This window comes from Lactuca sativa, chromosome 1 (genome assembly GCF_002870075.4).
Source record: "Lactuca sativa cultivar Salinas chromosome 1, Lsat_Salinas_v11, whole genome shotgun sequence".
Classification (NCBI taxonomy): domain Eukaryota; kingdom Viridiplantae; phylum Streptophyta; class Magnoliopsida; order Asterales; family Asteraceae; genus Lactuca; species Lactuca sativa.
The window spans coordinates 205,733,746-205,754,965 of record NC_056623.2 but is presented as its reverse complement, the minus strand read 5'-3'; positions in this window follow the sequence as shown (position 1 = coordinate 205,754,965).

Below are 21,220 nucleotides of genomic sequence, written 5' to 3'. Positions count from 1 at the left end.
TCTTAATGAATGAGTATTGATTAATCCATATTTTATATCGTCCTAATTATTGTCTACTTTGATTTGCCGTAAGCCTTAACAAATGAAGAGATGGGGAGTATTATGTCCCACTACTATCGTAAGAACCTTAGGCTGTCGTAGATGCGAAAGACACAATGGTCCAACTCGCACTTGATTACTGTGACCTTACTAGCTTTTCTAACCGGACACTTTGGCCCACTAGCACATAAAACTATTGAAAGTCCTTTTATAAAATATTGGGTCATTGAAGGCCCAATAACATATAAGCGTTATCCCTTTGGGCGAAAAGATCTTGTTGGTGGGCTTGCAAGGCCCAACAAGCATGATTTGAAACTCATAAGCCCAAAGTTGGTAGGTGTATTCCTTTTAGTCATCACATATCTATTGGAGAGTTTTAGTTTTATCGATTGTTGTTTTGTATTGATTCGAGACCGAATCAATTCGTTTATAACGATATTTGGTATTGAAGGTGTATTTGTGTTTTTCGTTTGTCACAAGTCGAATATCTTGTATTTTATCTTAATGAATTAATTTGTTTAGAAGTATGAATTTGACCCTTTTCACTACCTTTCTTTTATAAAAATAACACTTTTAGTCCTTTATATAAAAGAATTTCATTTTTAGTCCTTAAAAACATTTTTTTGACACTTTTGTATCATAAACTTGTTGAAAAGACATTTTCAACCCAAATTATATCTAGTAAACAGTTTTATCCCTTCCAGAATGGTATTTCTCGGTTAGAACCCCAAATTTCGCAATTTTTACAGTTTTGGCCCAAAATACAAAAAGTTTACATTTTGTCCATTTTTGGAGTTTAAAAGCATTTTTGACCTTAGAAATAGTTTTATTACACTTCATGCCCCCTTTTTTACAGAATATTACAATTCAGCCCTTTAAAAACTTTAATTTTCGCAATTTTGGGCTTGTTGGGCCGAAAAGCCCATATTTAGCCCAATAACTCAAATTTTTGCATTTTAAGTACTTTGAAAATTTTAATATTCAGAAAAGGGAATATAAAAACTGTTTTGACTCATTTGACCCTCAAGAAACCGTGACTTGTCAGTTTTTACCCCAAGTTTTGTATTTTTAACATTTTAAGCCCTAAAATGAGTTTTATGTTAAAGTTTGTTCCTTATAACCTTATAAGCTATTTTTCTTGACTTGATTAGTGTAAAATAACTTAGATTATGTTTGTTTCCTTTCTCATGTCATAGATCTTGAATTATCAGTCTTTTTGTTACATATTTATCTCAAAAACACATAACATCACACACATACATGCATAAAATCACACGTAGCATACACATACACATAGATCTACACATTTTCTTGTATTCTCCCCCATAAAACATATGAAATCCGAAAATAAAGGGGTATGAAACTCACCTTGATTTGTAGTTTTGGTTTTTGAAGAAGACTAGAATAAGAAATTTCGATCCTAGCAAGTCCTCTTGGTAGATCTAGAGTTTAGATGATTTCTAAGAGAGTGATCATGATTTTGTATGGATTCGGAAGAGGTTTTTGATAAAACAAAGAGTCTAGGTCATAGATCCAAGCATGAACTTACCTTAGATGATGATTTTGTGGAAGAATCTCTTTGAAAGCCTCTTAGATCTCGAAAATATGGAGAGGAGTGGAGAGAGTTTCCTGGAGAGAATTTTGAGTGAAGTGTGTGTGTGTGTGTGTGTTTGGGTTCGGATGAGAGCAAAAGAGAGAGGAAGAGAAGAGAGAGTGAGTGATGAGATGTTGCATGGAGATATGAGTTATGTGCATGGAAAACCTCCATGTAAAAATGAGGTGGCAAGCATAAGTCAACTTCTTCCATCTTGGTAGGCTTGGGCCGAGAATGGAGAGGGGAAAAGGAAAGAATTGGGCCTTGAATGCTTAAATATATTTTATGGTTAAGTTTGGTGATTTTTGGCCCAATAAAAATCAAAGAATGATTTTTATGACCTATTAGGGCTAATATAAATTTGTTTTGGTCCAATAAGGCCCATTAAAGTTAATTTAGTTTATTTTGGGTTCATAAGGCCCAAAAATGTTAAGTTTCGTGTATATAGGTCCAATTAGGGCCCATTTGAGAGTTCTAGGTTCAAGATGGATAATTTGGGAGTTTATTGGTCCATTAGGCCCAATAAGGAAGTCCTACTTCAAAGTGAACTCAAATTGGAATTTCAAAGGTTTCCAATTCTTTGTTGACCACTTGTAGGGCTAGAATATAGTATTTGATGGAGTTTTGTTGTTATAGAATGAGCATCATGCATGCTTTCATGTTATTGATTCATAATTATTATATGTGTTGTAGTTACAAGGCACCAAAAATTCTAGTTGTGACATCATCCCCCGGTTAGAGGGAATTTCGTCCCGAAATTCTTTTGAAAGCTAGATTTGAGAATGTGAGTGTAACGACCCAAAATTCAAGACTAAAAATTTCTTTTAATAAAACATTACTTTAAACAAAGTCATCATTCCAAAACATAATTTGAGTATAAGTTTTCAAAACACATGTTCATTATCAGAGTAAACATTCCCAGGCTGCCTAATCTATGGTATGTGCCATGAGATCACCCCGAGCTCCTCCCTCCGCTACCGGAAGTACCTAAAAACAAAACTGAAAACCATAAGCACGAAGCTTAGTGAGTTCCCCACCTTACCACATACCACGCATAACTACATACTGCACATACCGGGCCACGCCCGCTATCCGGGGCCTCGCCCCCTACTTCGGGCCTCGCCCGCTATAACGGCCCCGCCGCTCCAGGCCCCACCTGGTTTCGAGCCCCGCTCGGATACAGATCTATTTCACTTAGGCCTCGCCTGTCACAGGGCCCCACCCACTAACATACGATAGCACATACACATAACACGTAACATCACATAAGCTAAACATATACTATCAGCTCTTGCTCTAAGGCCTCGCCTATCTCTGGGCCCCGCCCGTGTCCTGCTACTTATGAGTCATGGAACTCGTCCATACTCCTACTGATAGTGAGGTACGAGCCCAACCCACCCTCACTCCTTTCCTAACTTGGGCCTCGCCCCTGAACTGCTGCTACTGAGATGTGGAACACCATCCACACTCTGCTATTGGTGAGTTACGGGACCTCGCCCACACTCACCTTCCTACCAGGCACATACAAGTATCACACAGACAACAAGTATAAACTATCACATAAACCATTCCTTGGGCACCCGCCCTCTATCATTGGACCTCGTCCGAATATCATACTAGCATACTGTGCCTAGGGCTAACCCCCGGGTCTTCTACTCATAACTACATGGGCCGGCATTGTGGCCGTAGACCCATTCATACAAAGGCAAAACTCACCTGCACTGGCTGAACTTGCTGATGATCCCACTAGCTACTGCCTGACCGCTCACTGAACTCCGGCTCTACTAGCTTTCCGAGCTATCAATATCAATGCAACACTTAGCATAACTGACCCATGACAGTCAACCAAGTCAACTCTAGTCCAAGTCAAAGTTCTGGTCAAAGTCAACCTTCCAGGACAACCCTACTCGCCGAGTCAACCTACTGACTCACCGAGTTCTTATGCTCAAAGTCCTTCTAATCGCGACTTGACTCGCTGAGTCAGCCCCTGACTCGCCGAGTCTACCGACTCTCGAATCCTGACCTGATCAACTCACTGAGTCCTGGCTCGACTCGCTGACTCGAGTCTTAACTCGAAGGGTTTGGGACCAAGCGACCTGACTTGTCGAGTCCAAGAACAGACTCGCCGAGCACAAGGCAATCTCCAACCAACTTGCCGAGTTGTTCATCCAACTCGCCGAGTTCATGCCCATCTTCATCCGACTCGACGAGCTGTTCATCCCACTCGTCGAGTTCCTCCTCATCTTCAAGCTACTCGCCGAGTCCACTCGAAGGACTCGCCGAGTCTATTCGGTTCCACAAACATGTAGAGGACTTTCTAGTCATGCAGGGACTCCAAACCATAGATCTACTCTTCCTAAGCCTCATCCTCACGTAAAGTTGCAAACTTTACGTGTAGAGAAGGAGATCTAGGAAAAATGCACCATAAACTAATGTTTAAGACCAAGAGGCTCCAAAATCCACTCAATGACTGATACTTTACGGGATTCTAAATCAAAACAAGCATGGATTCGAGGTAGCAACCTCAGATCTGGACCTCAAGCTCGAGATTGATCTTAAACATGGCTTAAAAACCCCAAAACTCATAACCAAGGAAGATCTGGAGGAGAGAAACGACTTAATACCTTCAAATGCTCTGAAATGATCGCCAAGCTTCGGATCCAAGGCCACTCCTTGATGCTTCAAAGATTCTCACTTCTTCTTCTTCCTTTAAATCACTCAAAAATGGCCAAAAGCATGACTGAGCACAATGGGGGCTTAGGGTGCGGCGTTCTGGGTGTGAGAGACAACAAAGAAGCACTAGGAAGACGAATGAGGCGATTAAATAGACTCCAAGCCCCGGATTTAGGGTTTTCCTCGCATAGACCCGACTCGCCGAGTTGGTCACTTATTCCTCGACTTGGATCCCGCTCGGACTCGCCGAGTTCCTCCTTGGACTCGCCGAGTCCCTCCATAAATTTAGGGTTTCCTTTACTTTCTTGGCTTTCAAAATCTTGGGTGTTACAACTCTCCCCCACTTAAACTAAACTTCGTCCTCAATGTTTACCATGGCCCACGGCCTGCTATCTGCCTCCAATACCCCACAAATTGTTCCAACACCAGCTGCCTATCTTCGCTGGTCTTCCTCCTGATCATTCTGACTAGCATCAATCCTTGCGGATAATCATCTCGGGTCAACCCTAACCCTGAACATTCTGGAAACACAACTTACTCAGCCGACAATCCTTCTGGTACTTTCCGAGTACTACAACTGAACCTATAGGGGTTCACCCCCCTTCTTTCCTCACGTGATTCCCTTGCCTTCCCAAGGCGATGCTCCAAAAACAACTATTTCCTCTATCACTGTGAAGTTCCTATCTTCACCAATCCACTATTCCCGCTAAATCCAATACGGGTCATCACCGCCAGTAACCACTGACACTCCTCTCTTGCCATAACTTGGTGTCGAGCACCCCTCGACTCAGCGAACTGAATTCCACCATAATCCGCTTACCCGCACTTCTACTGACTGGATATTTCTGCCATTCCTCATCTTGTAACATCCCGAATTATCAAGAGTAGAGTTGAAGGGCTAAAAGAGTAATTTGGGAAAGAGTGACTCGGCGAGTCCATGGATGGACTCGGCGAGTAGAGTCGCGATTTGATCGCGTGTTAAGTAGCCGACTCGGCGAGTCAATGAGGTGGACTCGGCGAGTAGGCGCTGAGTGGAGAAAACCCTAATTCTCGGGGTTGAGCCCTATATAAAGAACATTATATTTCCTTCACAACCCCTTTATCATCCCTTGAGTTCCAGAGGCCGTGATTTTGTGAGGAAACACCATTGTTGAGTGGATTGGAGCTTGGAGAAGTATTTGTTGAAGAAAGTTTGGGAGTTTGAAGGTGTGGAGCAAGGGGCTTTGCTTGGATTCAAGTTTCCTTGCAGATTGGGGCGTTCTTTTGAGGTAATATCTCGTTCTCAGGTTGTTGTTATCTTGTTTCTTCATTTTGGGGTTTGAGGGAAGCTTATCTTGGGTTATATTGGAGTCTAGAGGTTAGATCTGAGGTTGCTACCTCAGATCTGGAATGGAGAAGAGTTGGGATGCAGGAAAGTCCCTGTATTGAGTGTTGGATGAAGCTATCTTGTCCCAAACCTTAGCCGTAATGTGCAAATTGCATAGATCTCTTTGGATTCACGTAAAGTTTGCCACTTTACGTGATGGATGAGTTGTAAGAGGCTAGATCTATGTTTTGGATCAATTGCATGGTCTGGAATGCTTCTGTATGGATTCAGACCGGTGGTGCTCGGCGAGTCACATGGGTGGACTCGACGAGTTGCTTGAAGATGAGCTGGGACTCGACGAGTTGGAAGAACAACTCGGCGAGTTGGATGAAGATGGCCTGGAACTCGGCGAGTTGTATGAACAACTCGGCAAGTAGGTTGAAGATAGCCTTAGACTCGGTGAGTCTGTTCTTGGACTCGGCGAGTCTTGTCGAAGAGTCCCAATATTTTTCTGGTTGAGTCGAGAATCGGCGAGTCAAGGGATGACTCGGTGAGTTGTGTGCAAGTGGACTCAGAGTTGTGGGACTCGGCGAGTCTCAGGGTGAGTCGGCGAGTTGAGTCGCGGATTGAGTGAAGTTCTAAGTATGGGAACTCGGCGAGTCATAGGGTTCACTCGGCGAGTAGGGTCAGTCAGGGGTTGACTTTGACCTTGTCCTTGACCAAGAGTTGACCGTTGACTTTAGAGTTTGGTCAGCGATGTAGCCTTTGGGCCAAGTGAGGGGTAAAATAGTCTTTTACCCTTAAGAGGGTACCATGAGAGGGTTGATTCTAGTCTCGAGAGTTATAGTCATGAGAGTATTTGCCTTACGTGTTAGGCGGTGGCGAGTTCGAGATTCAAGTGTGGAGATATCTGCTTTCTGCTTGCCAGGTGAGTCTTCTCACTATACTTTACCTTGAGTAGGTAACCAGAGTTATGTGATCAGAGTATCTGTATGCTATATGTACGTGATGTGTTGTACTACATTATTTCTATGTGATTTATGCTGTGCATGTTTATAGAGTTGGAACCGGAAGGTTCCCAGAGTTAGAACCTGAGGGTTCACAAAGTTTGGGTGCACGGACCCATAGACTTATAGCCTCGAGTGGCTAATATGTGTTATGTGTGGTATTTTGGGGAACTCACTAAGCTTCGTGCTTACAGTGTTTTGTGTTATGTTTGTTTTTCAGGTTTCTCTCAGTATCACGGGACGACACCGGCTTGATTATACACACCAGAGAGAGAGTCATGTTTTGGAGGATCCTGGTTTTCTATGCAAGTGAAAATGGAGTTATGTTTTGTAATTCGATTATGAATGAGATTTTAAACAAGTGTTTCCAAGAATTAAACGATTATTTTAAATGAAAAATTGTTTTGAAATTTACGGTGTTACACATCTGCCTTCCGGATGAACTGAGACCACTCTGGTCCCTACCAACCAATCAACATCTGGATTACCGGCTCCCACCGGTAGCTAGACCCAACACCATCACTAGTCGCTCTCAGCGACTTCCAAAGAAACCTCGACCACCTATAATTGCTCAATCAATTCTGCCATTCAGGCACTACAAGCCTGGGATCCCCGATCCCCTAACTTGACACTAAGGTCCCTACCAGGTCCCACCTGCGCTGCTATAACTCACGGGCCTCGCCCACGGGTCTCACCCAACCATACTACTGAGCAACCCTACTCCGAGGCCTCATCTACACTGCTAATCTCATACGGGCCTCGCCCACGGGTCTCACCCAACTATATCCTGGAGCGGCCTCTACCAAGGTCTCACCTCGCTAGGGCTATACAGACAACTCCCTATAATTCTCAACCACTACCCATCCTGATCCCTATCTGACCACTAGAAGATAAGGGCCTCGCCCCAACTCCGCTAACGAAGCGACTAAGGAATGCTACGACTTACCCATAGCCTTACATCACCATCCATTGCTGACTACTAGTGAATGCTACGGCTGCCCCGTAGTCTTACAACACTTCCACCACTGACTGCTAATACGAAGGCACCCATGTGCCATTAGCTCTCAAGATCCTCATTCTGACTCCCTCGAGTCATACGGGCGATCAACAACCTGAATTCCCAACCACGAACTAACCATTACCGACACACGCTCTAGCTGATGGGGAGTTTCTCAAACTCCCAACCCTGAAATCCTCAATCCATCGAACGCTGAACTACTTCCTTTCCTCCTCGGAGGTCGCACACTCCTTTTGGGTCTGCGTGCTCCTACCCTGGCTTACTCGGAGGATTCTCCCCCACTTCGATCCTGCTTACCCCTTGCTGCTCAATGCTCAAAGAGAAAACCCAATCCTTGCTACCATCCCATAATCATTCTGCTGAGGAACCCAAGCTTACCATAGCTAGGGATCTAACCAATCCATCTCTGACACTACACGACCCTAATCTAGCGAGACATACCAAGTCCCTCCCAAGCATGCTACAGCTACTGCATCCTACGTAACCTTCTCCAATAGAGCACATCCCCTAACTACCATACAAATATCCAAGTTATGCAGATGGCATATAACTCGACCATAATCAACCGCACATAAATAAAATACTCATACCAATGATGATGCAGAACCATAACAATATAATCATGCACAAAATAAAAGAACTGCAAATGGAAATTGCATACCTGCAACGTCCGGCGATGCTTGCGCCTCCAAGGTCGTCATCTGAAAAGCCCTGCTCCCTGCTGCAGGTGCCTCTACCAGGCCCTGACGGCCATCCGTGATCCTCAAAATTGCAGGGGCGGGTGCCATCACCCATCCTGCCGAAGACAAACTGGGGCACTGGGCCTTCTTGTGGCCCCGCTGGTTGCAATGAAAACATATCAAGTCTGATCCCTGCGCAGCGGTAACAGTGCAATCCCTGCTGAAATGACCAGTCCGACCGCACTTGAAGCAGCCAGACTCACCACCGCTACCACTCCTGCACGCGCCCCCGTGCGCCCTGGCACACTTTCCGCACCAACTGCGGTCCTGATGATCCCTCGATCTCGAATCCGATCCCTTGGGCCTTTTGCCCGAACCCGTAGCTACCTGAACCTCATCCGACTTCCTCTTCCGGATTTGCTCCAAATCAATCTCCCTTTCTCTAGCCCGAGAAATCATATCTTCCAGCGTCTTACAGCTGGATCTGCTCACGAACTCCCTGATGTCATCCCTCAACATCTCATGATATCGGGCCTTCTTCATCTCCTCATCCGCGACATACTGCGGTACAAGAAGAGCCCTTTCCCTGAACTTGGCGGTGATCTCCGGCACAGTCTCAGTAGTCTGCTTCAAATCCTGAAACTCTCGTGCCAGCTGCTGCACCTCAATCATCGGCGAAAACTCCGCCCTGAACTTGGCCGAGAAATCGCTCCAAGTCATCGCGTCCAACGCGGCATCATCCCCCAAAGCATGACCAATCTCCTCCCACCAATCCCTCGCTCTGTCCTTCAGAAGACAGGAAGCGAGTCTGACCTTGTCCCCCTCAGGACACTTGCTCGTACGAAAAGCATTGGCAACATCAGCCAACCATCTGCTGCTAGCAATGGGGTCCCTAGCCCCATGATAATCTGGTGCCCCGCAGGCTCTGAACTCTCGAAATGTCAAGGTACGCGCTCCCATCAATGCCATTATCTCAGTACAGAAGGCTCCCAGCCTCTCATCCAAGATCTCCAGTATACCCTCCTTGACCGTGCCAAAGATCACAGGAGTCTGAGCTAGAATACTGCGCGTAACCTCAGCTGATATCAACTCTCTCATCCGCTCCTCGAGCTGCTCGGCCCCTGAACCCGAGCCTGATCCCTCTCCGGCGAGTGATCCGCCCGCTGGTCTCTCTCACAATGTCACCATGCTGAAAATATACCACAACCACTATCAGAATAATCATCACTGATGCGAGACCAAACATACCCTACCAGGTTCCCGGTCTTGTCTCAGCCTTTCCTGAATCGAGTACAGATCCTCTGCTTTCAGTAGTACGGGCCCATACTACCTTCCACATCTATCCGTACTTTCCTCAGGAATTGCTTTGACTCCACCAGGTCCCTTATCCACTAATACCACTCCCAGCACTATCTCATCCTAGGCTTACCCTAGGGAAACCTCTAACTCAACTCAAACCAGTCCTCAGCTGCTGAAAGTCTCCTTGTGATGCCAATTAGCCATCACCTGGATACCATCACATGCAACGAGGCTCAGATAATCCTTCAAGTAAAAGACTCGTCCCTACAACGGTTGAACTCAAACAAGAGCTGCGCAATAGGGCCAAATCCAGCACTCTGAGATTATTCAACCCTGATCGCATGTGACGTGTCGTATCCACCTAATGGCTAACTCCCATCACTCAGAATCCCACAATGCACAAAGCAAGCAGCATTCGAACAAGGGAAAATCTAACCATAACATACCCAAGCAATCATATCCACATAGCAAGAATCTGAACTAGCATGCAACACAAACTCATAACTCAGGCATAACCAAAACAGGCTATCCTACTACTGTCTAATCAGCACTACTATGCAGCTCAAAAGCACAAATAACAGGCACATAAGGCATCATCCCTAGATCCTTAGTCCTATTCTAGCATGCTGTTCTACCAACTGATAATCATAACATAAACTTGTATGGGTATTTTGGGGTACTTACTTGAGCTCGGTTGATTGCATGCACCACACCCCTTTTCTATTTTCAAAGTTCTTCTCTTTCTGGATTCTTTTTGTTTTTCTAAAACTGTTTTTCGTTCTAAAAAATTCTTTTTACAAAACTGTCTTTTTTCTTTTGAAAACTTTTTATCCGACCCCTCAGTTTGAGTTCAGGCACACCCGAGAGTATGCCCGAATCCCTCAAACCAAGGCTCTGATACCAACTTGTAACGACCCAAAATTCAAGACCAAAAATTTCTTTTAATGAAACATTACTTTAAACAAAGTCATCATTCCAAAACATAATTTGAGTATAAGTTTTCAAAACACATGTTCATTATCAGAGTAAACATTCCCAGACTGACTAATCTATGGTGTGTGCCATGCGATCACCCCGAGCTCCTCCCTCCGCTACCGGAAGTACCTGAAAACAAAACTGAAAACCGTAAGCACGAAGCTTAGTGAGTTCCACACCTTACCACATACCACGCATAACCACATACTACACATACTGGGCCACGTCCGCTATAACGGCCCCGCCGCTCCAGGCCCCGCCTGGCTTCGAGCCCCGCTCGGATACATATCTGTTTCACTTAGGCCTCGCCTGTCACAGGGCTCCGCCCACTAACATATGATAGCACATACACATAACACGTAACATCACATAAGCTAAACATATACTATCAGCTCTTGCTCTAAGGCCTCGCCTATCTCTGGGGCCCGCCCGTGTCCTGCTACTGATGAGTCATGGACCTCGTCCATACTCCTGCTGATAGTGAGGTACGGGCCCAGCCCACCCTCACTCCTTTCCTAACTTGGGCCTCGCCCCTGAACTGCTGCTACTGAGATGTGGAACACCATCCACACTTTGCTATTGGTGAGTTACGGGACCTCGCCCACACTCACCTTCCTACCAGGCACATACAAGTATCACACAGACAACAAGTATAAACTATCACATAAACCATTCCTTGGGCACCCGCCCTCTATCATTGGACCTCGTCCGAATATCATACTAGCATACTGTGCCTAGGGCTAACCCCCAGGTCTTCTACTCATAACTACATGGGCCGACATTGTGGCCGTAGACCCATTCATACAAAGGGATAACTCACCTGCACTGGCTGAACTTGCTGATGATCCCACTAGCTGCTGCCTGACCGCTCACTGAACTCCGGCTCTACTAGCTTTCCGAGCTATCAATATCAATGCAACACTTAGCATAACTGACCCATGATAGTCAACCAAGTCAACTCTAGTCCAAGTCAAAGTCTTGGTCAAAGTCAATCTTCCAGGCCAACCCTACTCGCTGAGTCAACCTACTGACTCGCCGAGTTCTTATGCTCAAAGTCCTTCTAATCGCGACTTGACTCGCCGAGTCATCCCCTGACTCGCCGAGTCTACCGACTCTCGAATCCTGACCTGATCAACTCACTGAGTCCTGGCTCAACTCGCTGACTCGAGTCTTAACTCGAAGGGTTTGGGACCAAGCAACCTGACTCATCGAGTCCAAGAACAGACTCGCCGAGCACAAGGCAATCTCCAACCAACTCGCCGAGTTGTTCATCTAACTCGCCGAGTTCATGCCCATCTTCATCCGACTCGACGAGCTGTTCATCCCACTCGTCGAGTTCCTCCTCATCTTCAAGCTACTCGCCGAGTCCACTCGAAGGACTCGTCGAGTCTATTCGGTTCCACAAACATGCAGAGGACTTTCGAGTCATGCAGGGACTCCAAACCATAGATCTACCCTTCCCAAGCCTCCTCCTCACGTAAAGTTGCAAAATTTACGTGTAGAGAAGGAGATCTAGGCAAAATGCACCATAAACTAAGGTTTAAGACCAAGAGGCTCCAAAATCCACTCAATGACTGATACTTTACGGGATTCTAAACCAAAACAAGCATGGATCCAAGGTAGCAACCTCAGATCTGGACCTCAAGCTCGAGATTGATCTTAAACATGGCTTAAAAGCCCCAAAACTCATAATTAAGGAAGATCTGGAGGAGAGAAACAACTTAATACCTTCAAATGCTCTAAAATGATCCCCAAACTTCGGATCCAAGGCCACTCCTTGATGCTTCAAAGATTCTCACTTCTTCTTCTTCCTTTAAATCACTCAAAAATGGCCAAAAGCATGAATGAGCACAATGGGGGCTTAGGGTGTGCCGTTCTGGGTGTGAGAGACAGCAAAGAAGCACTAGGAAGACGAATGAGGCGATTAAATAGGCTCCAAGCCCCGGATTTAGGGTTTTCCTCGCACAGACCCGACTCGCCGAGTCGCCTTGGCCGACTCGCCGAGTTGGTCACTTATTCCTCGACTCGGATCCCGCTCGGACTCGCCGAGTCCCTCCTAAATTTAGGGTTTCCTTTACTTTCTTGGCTTTCAAAATGTTGGGTGTTACAGTGAGAATAGATGAGGGTACTTCTGCTTCATTTGATCTTCGCGTTCCCATGTGAATTCTGGTCCGCGCCTTGCATTCCATCGAACTTTCACGATCGGAATACAAATTTGCTTGGTACGCTTTACCTCTCGGTCCATGATTTCAACCGGCTCTTCGATGAACAGATGGTTCTCATTGATTTCGATTTCCTCTAATGGAATGACAAGAGTCTCGTCGGATAAGCACTTCTTCAAGTTGGAAACGTGAAACACAGGGTGTACGCTGCTGAGCTCGGCGGGGAGTTGCAATCTATAAGCCACTGGACCGATTCGGGCAAGAATCTCGAAGGGTCCAATGTATCGAGGGTTGAGTTTTCCCCGCTTCCCAAAATGAATCACTCCTTTCCAAGGAGATACTTTTAGTAGCACCCTGTCTCCGACTTCGAATTCCAAGGGCTTTCATCGTTTATCGGCGTAGCTCCTCTGTCTGTCTCGTGACGATTGCAGCCGTGCTCTCATCTGAATTATTTTCTCGGTCGTTTCGCGTATGATCTCCGGTACCGTTAAGGCGTTGTTTGATGTTTGCTCTCTCGCTAGCTGGGTGTCTCCTACCTCAGCCCAGCACAACGGTGATCTACATTTGCACCCGTATAATGCTTCAAAAGGAGCAACTTTGATACTCGAGTGATAAGTGTTGTTATACGAGAACTCGATCAAAGGCAAGTGGGTATCCCACGATTTTCCAAAGCATATTACGCACGCGCGAAGCATATCTTCTAGCGTTTGGATGGTTCGCTCGCTTTGGCCATCCGTCTGTGGGTGGTAGGCAGTGCTCATGTCGAGTTGTGTTCCCATAGCTTTCTGAAGCGACTGCCAAAAGCGTGAAGTAAATCTACTATCTCTATCTGAGATGATAGATACCGGTACTCCGTGGAGTCTCACGATTTCCTTGATGTAGATTCTTTTCAGGCGCTCCATCTTGTAGGATTCTTTTATTGGTAGGAAATGGGCAGATTTCATTAGTCTATCAACTATTACCCAGATCGTGTCCAAACCGTCCGATGACTTGGGTAGTTTGGTCACGAAATCCATGGTAATCCTTTCCCATTTGCACTCGGGAATTACTGGCTGCTGTAGTAATCCAGAGGGCTTCTGATATTCAACCTTTACTTTAGCACAAATGAGGCACTTTCTCACGTAAGTGGCAATATCTGCCTTCATATTTGGCCACCAATAATGTTGCTTAACATCCAAGTACATCTTGTCTGAACCCGGATGGATGGAGTATCGCGTCTTGTGAGCCTTGTTCATGACTACCTCTCTGAATCCCCCAAGTTTAGGGACCCATATGCGGTTCATGAAGTAGTATGCTCCATCTTCCTTCACCTCCAAGTTCTTCTCCATTCTACGCAGCGCTTCACTCGTTTTGTTTTCCGCCTTCATGGCATCTGACTGAGCCGTTTTGATTTGCGAGTTCAGGTGGGATTGGATGGTTATCGAGAGAGTTTTCACACGACGACTTGAATATTCTTTCCGACTCAAGGTATCGGCTACCGTGTTAGCCTTTCCTGGATGGTACTTGATGTCGCACTCGTAGTCGTTCAGCAGTTCGACCATATTCGTTGCCTCATGTTTAGCTCCTTTTGATTCAAGATGTGCTAAAGACTCTTGTGGTCAGTGAAGATAGTGCACTTGGTACCGTATAGGTAGTATCTCCAGATCTTCAGGGAGAAGACCACTGCTCCCAGTTCCAGATCGTGGGTCGTATAATTCACTTCGTGTGTCTTTAGCTATCGGGACGCATAAGCTATCACCCTTCCACACTGTATGAGTACACAGCCTAAACCCTGATTTGACGCATCGCAATAGACTATAAAGTCTTCTGTTCCTTCGGGTAGTGATAGCACCGGCGCACTGCAGAGTGCTTGCTTCAGAGATCGAAACGCGACTTCCTGCTTGTTCGTCCATACAAAGGGTACACCTTTTTGTGTAAGCGAGGTAAGTGGCTTGGCGGTCTTATAGAAGTTCTGGATGAATCTTCTGTAATAGCCTGCGAGACCTAGAAATTGGCGAATTTTTGTGGGTGTTGTTGGGATTGCCCATCATTCGATGGCTTTGACCTTAGAAGGATCCACATGTATTCCTTCTTGACTAACAACATGACCCAAAATTTCACGCTTCGGAGCCAAAACTCGCACTTGGAGAATTTTGCGTACAACTTTTCGGTTCATAGGATTTCTAGGATTTGTCGAAGGTGTTGGCCGTGTTCTTCTTCGCTTCGGAAATATACTAGGATATCATCAATGAAAATGATTACGAAATTATCAGGAAAAAGTCAGCAGATTCGATTCATTAGGTCCATGAATGCGGCAGGAGCATTCGTTAGACCGAAGGGCATTATGACGAATTCATAATGTCCGTAACGAGTTCGGAAGGCAGTTTTTGGAATATCCTCCTCTCGGACCTTGAGTTGATGGTATCCGGATCGCAAATCTATCTTTGAGAAGTAACTAGCTCCTTGGAGCTGGTCGAATAGGTCGTCGATTCGTGGAAGTGGATATCGGTTTTTGACAGTAAGTTTGTTAAGTTCTCTGTAGTCAATACACATCCTGGATGTACCGTCTTTCTTATTGACAAAGAGAAATGGAGCTCCCCAAGGTGAGAAACTGGGTCGGATGAATCCTTTATCCAAAAGCTCACTGAGGTGACTGGACAACTCTTGCATCTCTACAGGGGCCAATCTGTAGGGCGATTTGGCGATAGGGGTAGCTCCTGGTACAAGGTCAATTCGAAACTCGACTTGTCTTTCTGGGGGTATCCCCAGAAGATCTTCAGGAAAGACGTCTGGGAATTCGTGAGCTACTGGAATGTCTTGAATTTTGACCTCTTTCTTGGATTTGTCTACTACGTGAGCTAGGAACGTCAAGTCCTTCTTTCGTAGGTGCTTCTGCGCCTTAATGCATGAGATAAGACGAAGGTTCGCGCTGGGTTTGTCTCCGTATATAACTAGGGTTTCGTGGTTTGGGAGATGAAGGCGAACGACCTTCTCTTGACACATAATTTCAACATGGTGGGGGCTTAACCAATCCATGCCAATAATCACATCAAAACTCCTAATGGAAATAGGCATTAAGTTTATTTGAAAGACGTGGTGATTTAAGGTTAGGGTACATCCGATATAGATTTCCCCAGTGGATTCTGTCTTCCCATTAGCCATTTCCACCGTGAAGGTTTCATGAAGCTTCTGGGGTTGTTGATTTAACAAGTGTTTGAATTTATTTTTCACGAAACTTCGTTATGCTCCGGTATCAAATAGGATGCATGCATAGGTGTGGTTTAGGGGAAACGTACCAATAACAACAGTGGGATCTTGAACTGCTTCTCCCTGACCCATAGCTAGCACCCTTCTTGTTCCTGGATTCCCAGGGTTGTTGGTGTTGGGGCAGTTGCGACGGATATGCCCAGTCTTCCCACATCCATAGTAGGTGGGGCTTGATCCCGTGTTGTTGCTGTTGTTGTTGGTGTTGTTGTTGTTGCGGTTGCCGTTGTTGTTGTTGTTTCCTTATGGTTGATTCTGGGGAGGATAGGTCCTGCAATACTTTGCAGTGTGACCCTTCAGATTGCAATTGGTGCAATGCATTTCCCTGCAGTCGCCGTTATGGTGGTAGTTGCACTTGTTGCACTTTGGGAGATTCCCAGAATACTGCCTAGGAGCACTTGGATTAGCTGAGGCTGGAGCATGTGGTGTGAAGGGTACATGAGTGGTTGCAGCGTTGACCGTCACCGTTTGTTGCTTCATTGCCAATTCCGAGCCTTGTCGCCCTTTCCTCTTGTTGTTCTTCCCTTTCTTGTTGTCATCCTCTTTCTTGCCTTCAACTTCCGCTAGCTTCCCGCCCTTTTTGTTGTTGTGGTCGTATAGTTTCTTGGCCAACCTCTTGGCACTGTCGAACGTCTCAGGTTTTGCAGCGATCACATTTCCTTGAATCGGAGAGGTCAATCCCCAGATGAATCATTCGATCTTCTTTCCTTCAGAAGAAATCATGCTAGTGCACAATAATGACAGCTCACTAAACTTTGATATGTATGTATCTATATCAGAGTTTCGGACGGTGAGATCCCATAGCTCTTGCTCCATCTTCTGGATTTCGCCACAAGGGCAGTACTCATCCATCAGCAATTCCTTCAGCTCCGTCCATGACATCGAGTTGGCTACATGGAGAGTCATGGCCTCTATATGCCTATTCCACAGGTGAGATCCTGGTCGACAAAGGTGCACGCGGAAAACTTCACTTTCAATTCCTCGGGGCATTCACATATTTCAAACACTGATTCCACCTTCTCTATCCACCTTTTCAGGGCTATGACACCACCTGTGCCATTAAAGGTTCGCGGCTTGGCATTGGTGAAATCCTTGTAGGAGCACGTTTTGGTTGGTCCTTGATTGATCCCGTTGTTCGAACTTCCTATCCCTTGTCCATTGACTCCTCCATTGTTCCCTTGGTGAATCTGCGCCATAGCTGCGATGACCGCAGCAGACACAGCTGCTTGGAATGCAGCTGAGTCAACCTCTGGAGGGGTTGGTCTAGGGTTACCGCGAGTTGGTCGTCGAGGCATCTTTCTATCATGGAACGGAAAGATGTTGAGTACCTATGGTTTCGTGAGATGGTGATCCTATAAACTAGGTGTGTGGCACGAACTTAAGCAATTTCACAATTTAGCATACAATCATGGATACATATAACACATAGCAGATTACAACATCACAGTGGAACACATAAAACCTTTCATTAATATTATCCGCATTTTCCGATACATGAAAATTTTGCTCGAAAGATCAATACCTAAGTAGTGCAATTTCGGCAGCATAACGGCTCTATGAGTAGTGTAATCACTTAAACATAGTGTCGAGGTACATAGCATAGATCCTAGTGACATAGTACTAAAGACGGGTATGACTAGTCCTAGTCGTGGTGAGTTCTATATAGTAGGTAGTAGAGCAGGTCCTATTAGTAAGGATGATGACGACACTCAATCGTCTAGGTGACGCACCAGAAGTTCAGCCAGTGCATCCGCCTCTTGGGTGATTACCTCTACTTTTCGCTTGGCTCGCGCAGCCCTTGCCTTGGCCATGATGAGTTGAAGCTTCAGGCTGATAACTGCCTCCTCGAGAGCGCGTAGGTAGTCTGTATCCACCCCTTGAAACATGCGGAAATTTGACAGGGCTTCCAATTGGTGAGGTTCACTACACGCCTCCTCTACGCCCTTTTCCTCGTTTGGCTCCTGGTCCAACTCATTATAATCGAAATCAACCATCACGTATTCGTCCTATTCCTCTTCAGGTCCAGTGTCGTGTGCCCTTCCTTGATCTACCTCTGGCTCAACCTTGACCCTCTTGTGGGCTACTAGGGCTTGATGAAACTAAATGCCCTGCTGCTCCTCTCCCATAGCGATTGAGAGGAGGTATACGAATGAACTATCAGTACTCCTATGACGCTTCTATTATTGTATAGATTAAGTTGTTGTTCTCTTTTTGGTGCTAAATGGGTATGATTTTAGGTTCCCTAGTCATCACGATTTCCTCAGGACATGTGATAGTTGTACCTTGGAAGAATGTAGTTGATCAGGCTACATCCACTCCTTGATACGACTATGAACAGTCCTGGCTTAACCGAGATACTAGCATTATCTTGTTTGGTTCAGTTTTATGTTATGTTTCCTAATTCACGCAAGCACAGATGTTTTATAGTTGTGTTTTTATTTGTTTTGTTTTGTTTAGAGTTGGGTTAGACCCTTTTTGATTTATAGTTGCATATCAATGTGTGGTTAGATATGCTAGTTCACTATAAACAATGCTCTGATACCAACCTGTCACACCCCCGAACCAGACGACAAAAACGTCTGAGGGCTCGCGTGACTTTAATTGAATACCATCACAATGAATATACATGAATCATAACATAAACGTCACCATGCATCAATATATTACAACTGGAATTTTTTTACATCAAGTACATTGTTTTAACATTACACATTCATAACATAAATAGTTTGAGTGTTTTTAACAACATAACATCTAACATTACTACATAATACTCTTCCGCTTACCTGTTACCTGAGAATACAAGTTATTTTAGAAAAAAGGTCAACATATGAAATGTTGGTGAGTTCATAAGAAATGTTGTGATAAAATGGTTTGTGCAGTTTTGTAAAAACCCAGAAAATCCGATATTTTCTAAAAAGACTTTTGTTTATCAAAGCATGAGATCCATAAGTTGATGCATGAATGATTTTAAAAACATATATATATATATATATATATATATATATATATATATATATATATATATATATATATTACCAAATACCCTTCGTATATATATATATATATATATATATATATATATATATATATATATATATATATACGAAGGGTATTTGGTAATATTGTTATAAAGTTTCGAACGAGTATTATTAAATTCCCCGGAAAACCCGATGTTTTCCGATGTTGACATGTATTCGTAATTACCGATTTTTGTATTGTCTTAACGAATGAGTATTGATTAATCCATATTGTATATCATCCTAATTATTGTCTACTTTGATTTCCCGTAAGCCTTAACAAATGAAGAGAAGGGGAGTATTATGTCCCACTACTATCGTAAGAACCTTAGGATGTCGTGGATGCGAAATACACAATGGTCCAACTCGCACTTGATTACTGTGACCTTACTAGCTTTTCTAACGGGACACTTTGGCTCACTAGCACATAAAACTATTGAAAGTCATTTTATAAAATATTGGGTCATTGAAGGCCCAACAACATATAAACGTTATCCCTTTGGGCCCAAAGATCGTGTTGGTGGGCTTGCAAGGCCCAACAAGCATGATTTGAAACTCATAAGCCCAAAGTTGGTAGGTTTATTCCTTTTAGTCATCACATATCTATTGGAGAGTTTTAGTTTTATCGATTGTTGTTTGTATTGATTCGAGACCGAATCAATTCGTTTATAACGATATTTGGTATTGAAGGTGTATTTGTTTTTCGTTTTGTTGCTAGTCGAATATCTTATATTTTATCTTTCTTTTATAAAAATAACACTTTTAGTCCTTTATATAAAAGAATTTCATTTTTAGTCCTTAAAAACATTTTCTTGACACTTTTGTATCATAAACTTGTTGAAAATACATTTTTAACCCAAATAATATTTAGTAAACAGTTTTAGCCTTTCCAGAATGGTATTTCTCGGTTAGAACCCCAAATTTCGCAATTTTTACAGTTTTGGCCCAAAATACAAAAAGTTTACATTTTGACCCTTTTTGGAGTTTAAAAACATTTTTGACCTTAGAAATAGTTTTATTACACTTCATGTCCCCTGTTTTACAGAATATTACAATTCAGCCCTTTAAAAACTTCAATTTTTGCAATTTTGGGCTTGTTGGGCCAAAAAGCCCATATTTAGCCCAATAACTCAAATTTTTGCAATTTAAGTCCTTTGAAAATTTTAATATTCAGAAAAGGGATTATAAAAACTGTTTTGACTCATTTGACTCTCAAGAAATCATGACTTGGCAGTTGTTACCCCAAGTTTTGTATTTTTAACATTTTAAGCCCTAAAATGAGTTTTATGTTAAAGTTTGTTCCTTATAACCTTATAAGCTATTTTTCTTGACTTGATTAGTGTAAAATAACTTAGATTATGTTTGTTTCCTTTCTCATGTCATAGATCTCGAATTATCAGTCTTTTTGTTACATATTTATCTCAAAAACACATAACATCACACACATACATGCATAAAATCACACATAGCATACACATACACATAGATCTACATATTTTCTTGTATTCTCCCCCATAAAACATATGAAATATGAAAATAGAGGGGTATGAAACTCACCTTGAGTTGTACTTTTGGTTTTCAAGAAGACTAGAAGAAGAAATTTCGATCCTAGCAAGTCCTCTTGGTAGATCTCGAGTTTAGATGATTTCTAAGAGAGTGATCATGATTTTGTATGGATTAGGAAGAGGTTTTTGATAAAACAAAGAGTCTAGGTCATAGATCTAAGCATGAACTTACCTTAGATGATGATTTTGTGGAAGAATCTCTTTGAAAGCCTCTTAGATCTCGAAAATATGGAGAGGAGTGAAGTGTGTGTGTGTGTGTTTGGGTTCAGCCGAGAGCAAAAGAGAGAGGAAGAGAAAAGAGAGTGAGTGATGAGATGTTGCATGGAGATATGAGTTATGTGCATGGAAAACCTCCATGTAAAAATGAGGTGGCAAGCATAAGTCAACTTCTTCCATCTTGGTGGGCTTGGGCCGAGAATGGAGAGGTGAAAAGGAAAGAATTAGGCCTTGAATGCTTAAATCTATTTTATGGTTAAGTTAGGTGATTTTTGGCCCAATAAAAATTAAAGAATTATTTTTATGACCTATTAGGGCTAATATAAATTTGTTTTGGTCCAATAAGGCCCATTAAAGTTAATATAGTTTATTTTGGGTTCATAAGGCCCAAAAATGTTAAGTTTCATGTATATAGGTCCAATT